Here is an 8,967-nt window from a genome sequence, read left to right as displayed (position 1 = left end):
GATGTCAGTCTTCTGGAGCTTCCATTTTTGTGTTCTAACCCTATTTGCATGAACTTGGACCTGACTACTTTGATTTGAGTTACATTAATCCAGTGTTATATATTCTCTATCCTAAAACATATATGTGAGAAACCACTTCTTGCTCAGATTGTCTTGGTGGAATAAAATTTTACTTCCTTAGCATAGCAGTCAATGTCCTTGGTAAGCTTCTTCCAACATCCCTTTTCATCTTAACCCTCTGTTTTCCCCATGACTTGTGTTTCCTCATGTTTGAGTTTCTCTAATTCCCTAGGTAGATATGTCACTTTATTTGGTTTAGTTCTATTTTCCCACCATTATAAAAAGCTTCCCAAACTGCTCCATCTCCACTTGTCAGCACCTTATTTATTTTCCCGTGGTATTTTCACTGTTAAGTCTTCCTTGATTTCTCCTATGAAATGAGTTTTGCTTACTTTAGACATGTGCTGCCACACAGTGTAGCCACTAGCCACATGTGATTCTTGAGCATTTGAAAAGTAGCTTGTCCACATTTTTTGAGATATGTGGCTAGTTCAAATTGAGATGTGCTGTTAAGTATAAATGAAACACTAGATTCAGAAACTTCTTCATGCAAAAAAAAAATGATATTCATATCATTAGTAATTTTTTACATTGATTCTGTGTTAAAGTAAGATTTTGGCTATATTGGTTTGTATAAAACTTTATTAAGTTAATTTTATCTTTTAAAGTGGCTACTAGAAAATTTTAAATTAAGTATGTGGCTCACATTATAATTCTACTGGACAACCCTGCTTTAGATCATTGTATGTGATTCAATGCTAAACACCTTGCATTATCACTCTGAGTGCATTTTAGTCCCTGCTGCTAAAGTTTAGGTTCCCTGAACTTGGGAACCTGCAACCTCTTATGCCTTACTGCTCCCCACTTTCATTCAGTAGGTGTGCAACATATGCTAACGAAATACAATAGAAAATGTTTTCTCAAAAGAGGTAAGGAACTCAAATGCTTAAGAAAAAAGGCAGATAGCATAATTATATGAAATGTGCTGGGTATAACAAGGATCTTGACATCAGGGACACAATAGGCTTAGTAACTGGCAAGCAGGGATTATGGTCAACTGGAGACTGGCTGCTCTATAAAGGAGACAACCACGTCTCCCTCTCAGCTGAATTATTACCATATAGGAATGCAGGCCCTGGGTTGCCAAAGTTTCTAATTTTTCAAGAGAAACTGGATGTCTGGACTATCTGGACTTTTCTTCAAATTTAACTGGTTTTTGTATGTTGTCTTAATTCTTATAAGCTTTGTTTGAGCCAACCAAAATAAGTTAGTGGCCTGAATAAAGTCTGAAAATTACCAATTTGTGCTTCTGGTTTAGAGGGTAAAATGAAATTTACCTGTAGTACCACAGTAGTAGAAGAGTAAAACAAGATTCATTGTTGTGGCTTTGATCAAGAAGGGACTAGAATTTGGACCCTTAAATTTGCAGAAAACTATTGGTAGATGGTATTTCCAAACATTCTCAAACAATTATACCCCTCTGTAGAATTTCTCAATACATAGGTCCATAAGGAAAAAAAGGGGGGAGCTGTCAGTTTATTGACAGGAGAGTGAAACCATCGACTTAGTGCTAAAGGGAATGACATGTCTCTCATTCTTAAGTCTGTACTTGTTTAGAGTTCAGGTAATGGTCAAATAAACTAACACTTTTTGAATTTTCAGAGCTCTTGTGACCTGTGGGTTTACAGAGGAAATCTTGTGGTTAAATATTGAGCATACATAAAGTGACAAGTCTAGAAGGGGCTGAAAGCTAGTCAGAGTAATGTTATTTTTAAATGACAGGGTGCTGCCTCTAAGGCAGATTAGCATTAGCCTTGCTTTGTTTTTCATATCTTTGAAATCCAAAATCAATAGACCAAGTAATGCAAAAGAACTCTGACTTAGACATGTATTGCCTATTGAATTATTAGTGATTTTTTGGGGTCATTTTATAAATCTCAGTAACTTGCAGTGATAATAATATCAGAATTACCTTGTCAAAGTGTCATTATCCTATTGAGTAGGAAAATAAGTGAGAATTCGTGTAACTGCATTTCAATTTCAATTTCGTTATTTTGCATGTAAGCTGAGCACCTGAAATCAAAAATTCTATTTAGAGTGCTGTCTTTGAAAGTTATTCATCATGTATAAATGAATATATGAGAGTTTAAGAAAATTTCCTAAGCAAATAGAAAGAAGGAGTATGTTGCAAGATAGGACATCAATGAGTCAAAATAATAATGTTTCTTTACTTGGGCAAATTATGTGTGTATTAAAAGCAAAGAACAATTGGTCTAGAAATCTGAAATATATTTATGTTGTTAGTCAAGTAAGTATCAATGACTTGTAAATTCATTCTGACTTGTGGTTTGCCTTTGAGTAAGTCCTTAGATCTTTCTTGTTTCTCAGTTTCCCCATTTTAAAAATAGTTATAATAATCCCACTTATTTCTTTAAAAAAAACCTTTTTTTGACAAAGGAGGCAAGAATATAAAATGGAGTAAAGACAGTCTCTTTAACAAGTAGTGCTGGGTAAACTGGTCAGCCACTTGTAAAAGAATGAAACTAGAACATTCCTAACACCATACACCAAAATAAACTCAAAATGGATTAGAGAGCTAAATGTAAGACCAGAAACTATAAAACTCCTAGAGGAGAACATAGGCAAAACACTCTCCGACATAAATCACAGCAGGATCCTCCAAGACCCACTTCCCAGAATATTGGAAATAAAAGCAAAAATAAACAAATGGGACCTAATTAAAATCAAAAGCTTCTGCACAGCAAAGGAAACTATAAGCAAGGTGAAAAGACAGCCTTCAGAATGGGAGAAAATAATAGCAAATGAAACAACTGACAAAGAATTAATCTCCAAAATATACAAGCAGCTCCTGCAGCTCAATTCCAGAAAAATAAATGACCCAATCAAAAAATGGGCCAAAGAACTAAACAGACATTTCTCCAAAGAAGACATACAGATGGCTAACAAACACATGAAAAAAGGCTCAACATTCCTCATAATCAGAGAAATGCAAATCAAAACCACAATGAGATACCATTTCACACCAGTCAGAATGGCTGCTATCCAAAAGTCTACATGCAATAAATGCTGGAGAGGGTGTGGAGAGAAGGGAACCCTCTTACACTGTTGGTGGGAATGCAAACTAGTACAGCCACTATGGAGAACAGTGTGAGATTCCTCAAAAAACTGGAAATAGAACTGCCATATGATCTAGCAATCGGACTCCTGGGCGAACACACTGAGGAAACCAGAATTGAAAGAGACACATGTACTCCAATGTTCATTGCAGCACTGTTTATAATAGCGAGGACATGGAAGCAACCTAGAGGCCCATCTGAAGATGAATGGATAAGAAAGCTTTGGTACATACACATCATGGAGTATTTTTCAGCCATCAAAAAGAATGCATTTGAATCAGTTCTAATGAGGTGGATGAAATTGGAGCCTATTATACAGAGTGAAGTAAGCCAGAAATAAAAACATCAATACAGTATACTAACGCATATATATGGAATTTAGAAAGATGGTAACCTTGACCCTGTATACAAGACAGCAAAAGAGACATAGGTGTATAGAACAGTCTTTGGGATTCTGTGGGAGAGGGTGAAGGTGGGATGATTTGGGAGAATGGCATTGTAGCATGTATATTATCATATGTGAAATGAATCACCAGTCCAGGTTCGACGCATGATACAGGATGCTTGGGGCTGGTGCATGGGGATGACCTGGATGGAGGATATGGGAAAGAGGGAGGTGGGAGGGGGGTTCAAGAAGGGGAACACATGTACACCCGGGGCGGATTCGTGTCAATGTATAGCAAAATCAACCAATATATTAATGTAAAGTAATTTGCCTCCAATAAAAAAAAAAACCTCTAAAAAAATAGATAAATCTTTTGTCCATTTTCTAAAAAAAAAAAGATTTGTTTATTTTTGTCTGTGTGGGATCTTCATTGCTGCATGCGCTTTTACTAGCTTCAGAGAGCAGGGGCTATTATCAGTTTGTGGAGTGTGGGCTTCTCATTGCAGTGGCCTCTCTTGTTGTGGAGCCCGGACTCTTGGCATATGGGCTTCAGTTGTTGCGGCTCATGTGCTCAGTAGTTGTGATCCATGGGCTTAGTTGCTCTGTGGCATGTGGGATCTTCCTGAACCAGGGATTGAACCAGTGTTCCCTGCATTGCAAGATGGATTCTTAACCACTGGACCACCAGGGAAGCCCTAATACCATTTATGTTTTAAGCATAATCATATACTAGTGTAGCAGATTGTGCTACTCCTGGGAAAGTGTCCTGAGATCTGGGCAGACAGAGGTGGTTGTTAATTAATATAGCAAACACATTTTATAAGAGCAGTCTGCATTGCTTTATAGCATCTTACTGTTTACAGAATCAACAAGCATCTGTTATATTATTATAAAGCTCCACATGCTTATTATGAAGAGTAGACTACATCATATGTCAAATACATATTTACATAAGTGATATAATAATAACATTAAAAGATATTATTTAATGGGAAAAAACAACCAGAATTCCAGATAACAAAAAACTGTCATATTTCATGTTCTTTTCCCTAGTCTCTGTGCATTTGACTGTTCCCTGTAATTGTAATTATAACATAGATAAAATTTAGTATGATCTTTGTGACAACATACTCTCTTTCCCCATGTTTCTGAATAATATCCAACACTACTATTTTATATGCTGTGTAACTATCCATTAAATATAGGCATCATAATTAAACATTTTTCTATTGCTGGCATATGTGTTAGTCACTTAGTCATTTCTGACTCTTTTCTAGTCCATGGACTGTAGCCCACCAACCTCCTCTGTCCATGGGATTTTCCAGGCAAGAACATTGGAGTGGGTTGCCATTCACTTCTCCAGGAAATCTTCCCAATCCAGGGGTTGAACCCATGTCCCCAGCATTGCAGGCAGTTTCTTTACCATCTGAGCCACCAGTTCAGTTCAGTTCAGTCACTCAGTTGTGTCCGACTCTTTGTGATCTCCTGAACCGTAGCACACCAGGCCTCCCTGTCCACCACCAACTCCCAGAGTTTACCCAAACTCATGTCCATTGAGTCAGTGATGCCATCTAACCATCTCATCCTCTGTCATCCCCTTCTCCTCCTGCCTTCAATCTTTCCTAACATCAGGGTGTTTTCAAATGAGTCAGCTCTTTGCATCAGGTGGGCAAAATATTGGAGTTTCAGCTTCAACATCAGTCTTTCCAATGAACACCCAGGACTGATCTCCTTTAGAATGGACTGGTTGGATCTCCTTGCAGTCCAAGGGACTCTCAAAAGTCTTCTCCAATACCACAGTTCAAAAGCATCAATTCTTTGGTGCTCAGCTTTCTCTATAGTCCAACTCTCACATCCATACATGACTACTGGAAAAACCATAGCCTTGACTAGATGAACCTTTGTTTACAAAGTAATGTCTCTGCTTTTTAATATGTTGTCCAGGTTGGTCATAACTTTCATTCCAAGGAGTAAGTGTCTTTTAATTTCATGGCTGCAATCAGCATCTGCAGTGATTTTGGAGCCCAGAAAAATAAAGTCTGACACTGTTTCCACTGTTTCCCCATCTATTTGCGATGAAGTGATGGGACCAGATGCCATGATCTTTGTTTTCTGAATGTTGAGCTTTAAGCCAACTTTTTCACTCTTCTCTTTCATTTTCATCAAGAGGCTCTTCCATTCTTCTTCACTTTCTGCCATAAGGGTGGTGTCATCTGCATATCTGAGGTTATTGATATTTCTCCCGGCAATCTTGATTCCAGCTTGTGCTTCTTCCAGCCCAGCGTTCCTCATGATGTACTCTGCATAGAAGTTAAATAAGCAAGGTGACAATATACAGTCTTGACGTACTCCCTTTCCTATTTGGAACCAGTGTGTTGTTCCATGTCCAGTGGGAAGCCCCCTATTGCTGGTAGATCTGGCTTAATTAACTTTCTAAAGCAGATATTTCAGAAAGGAATAGTGAAAAGTTAAAAATGTTCCAGTTTAACTTGGGAAATAGGTTGATGATGAGAAAATGCTGTGAGATGTCTGTTACCTCTCTAAGTCTAGGATCTCCTGAACAACCCAGTAGTCTTGTACATTAGAATGGAACTGAGGACACTGGTGAAGATGCCAATTTGGAAGACTTTCACATCTAGACGGTCGTTCAAGATGTGGGGCTCTGATTATTTGAGCCAGGTTTAGTGTAACTAAGGACAGGACTCTGAAGTATAGTCACATTTAAAGGACATACAGAGGGAACAAAAGGCAAAGGAGACTAAGAAGGAATAAAACAGCAGCATCAGAAACCAAGAGAAACTAAGGCCAGCAGCACTGTTATGACTTGCACAGAGGCGGAGCTGACTCTGGATCTGAGACTATTGATTTCTACCCCGTGCATAGTTCTGTCACTTTGTGGATAGGCATAATTTTTCCTTTAACACTTTGTGCTTTATGCCTGGGTCCAGTCAAGGACAGGATGCCTCCATGTACCTAGATCTGTTTTGATTGTTTTAAATTGTGTTAAACTAACTAATCTGAACTCATTAAAATCTAAGAACAGAATAGCTTGTTTTAAAAAGCATTACATTGTGTATTTCTACTGCTGCCTTATGGCAATGTTTTCCAAAGGCTGGTTCAAGGACACCAGAGGATATATTTCAGTATATTTAAGAACTCCTCAAGGGTTTGCACTTTTAGTAGGTTCCCACGTGATTCTGATGCATGTTCAAGTTTGGAAACCCTTGAGGTTTTAACCAGAAAACATAAAAGCTTCACAGAGATTTTAGAATGGGACATCTAGAGATTTGCCATACCAGGGGTAAATAGATATGAGGTATAGTCCCAATTTTCACGACAACTTGCTGTCATAAAGAATCAGTCCAGAGCACATATATCTCTTGAACTTTTCCACTATTCAGAGTATTAGACAGGATTCAGAGTAAATTAAAAAGAAGATAACATAAATGAATAATGAATGCAATCATAATCTATAGAGAGAATGAGATACTTAGTGGATATTTGTGAAAAGGGATATACTTCAAAGATAATCTCAGTCAGTGGGAAAGGGAGTGTCGTATCAGAGGATGCTTTCTCCAGACTCTCTCACTCGGGCATTGCTTTGTTTCTTGGCCTTCTCCATGGGAACCATGTGTTACAGTAGTAGAAAGCGCCTTAGACTTGGCATGAGATGCTTTGACTTGGGGTCCTTCTCTGTCCCTTGCCAGCTGAGCAATCTTCAGAGAGTTTCTTAACTTTTCTGAGCCTGGGATTCTTATCTATTAAACATGATAAAATCAGCACTGAGAAATGTTTGATGATGTAAACATGCAATAATATTATTTATAATTAACTCTGAAAGGGGTCTTCCCTGGTGGCTCAGATGGCAAAGAATCCGCCTACAATGCAGGAGACCCAGTTTGATCCCTGGGTCGGGAAGATCCTCTGGAGAAGGAAATGGCAACCCACTCTAGCATTCTTGCCTGGAGAATTCCATGGACAGAGGAGCCTGGTGGGCTAAACTCTATGGCGTCACAAAGAGATGGACATGACTGAGCAACTTAAACCACCACCACCACCAACTCCGAAAGGAGAAATTTCTAGTGTGCTTGCTGTTTATGAATATTTGTGACATATCAACATTTAAAATGTTTTAAAATGATTGATTTTAAATATTCTTATAATGTTTGGGTGTGCTGTGTATTTAACTGAGTGCCTTTCAGCAGTGTTTCCTAAAAACTGCTTTGAGATCACCAGTGGTTCTGGTTTGGTAGGTCTGGACTGGGACCTTTTAATCTATGCTTTTTCTTAATGAATAAAAAATTCCACACTCTTCTTTAATGTTATATGAAATTCGTAGATAAATTTAAATTCATGGCTAATATTAAGGATTAGTTTTTAATATATGGGCTTCCCTGATAGCTCAGTTGGTAAAGAATTTGCCTGCAATGTAGGTGACCCCTGTTCAGTTCCTGGGTTGGGAAGATCCCCTGGAGAAGGGATAGTTACCCACTCCATTATTCTTGGGCTTCCCTTTTGGCTCAGCTGGTAAAGAATCTGCCTGCAATGCAGAAGACCTGGGTTCAATCCCTGGGTTGGGAAGATCCCCTGAAGAAGGGAAAAGCTACCCACTCCAGTATCCTGGTCTGGAGAATTCTATCGACTGTTTAGTCCATGGGTCACAGAGAGTCAGACATGACTGAGTGAGTTTTACTTTCATTTTGGAATATACATTAAAATTTGCATCTCTTGTTATTTGTTCCTTTGAAAAATTGCTGGACTTTAAATTTGCTTTTGTTTTGTTCTCCAAAAGAATAATTGTCTTTTAAAGTCTTTAATACCTTTTCATTTGTTAATGGTTTCTTTCACTCTGCAAAAGACATTTAGTTTGATGTAGGAAAGGCAACCTACTGAATGGAAGAAATTATTTGCAAATCATATATCTGATAAGGGATTAATAACCAAAATATATAAAAAAGTCTTAAATTCAGTATTAAACAACAAACAATCTGATTTCAAAGTGGGCAGAGAACCGGAATAAACAGTTTTCCAAAGAAGACATATAGGTGGCCAATAGGCACATCAAAAGATGTTCAAAATCACTAACCATCAGGGAAATGCAAATCAAAATCATAATGAGATATTACCTTACACCTATCAGAATGGCTACTAGCAAAAGGACAAGAAATAATGTGTTGATTAGAACGTAAAAAAGATGGAACCTGCATACACTGTTGGTGGGAATGCAAATTGATAACAAGTATGGAAAACAGCATGAAATTTTCTCAAAAAATTAAAAACAGTGCTACCATACAACCTAGCATTTCTGGGCATTTATCTGAAGAAAATGAAAACACTAATTCAAAAAGATATACACACTCCAATGTTTATTGCAACTTTATTTGT

Source organism: Moschus berezovskii, chromosome 1 (assembly GCF_049115385.1).
Source record: "Moschus berezovskii isolate FMDL1 chromosome 1, NW_MosBer_1.0, whole genome shotgun sequence".
Taxonomy (NCBI): Eukaryota; Metazoa; Chordata; class Mammalia; order Artiodactyla; family Moschidae; genus Moschus; species Moschus berezovskii.
Note: the sequence above shows the minus strand (reverse complement) of the source record.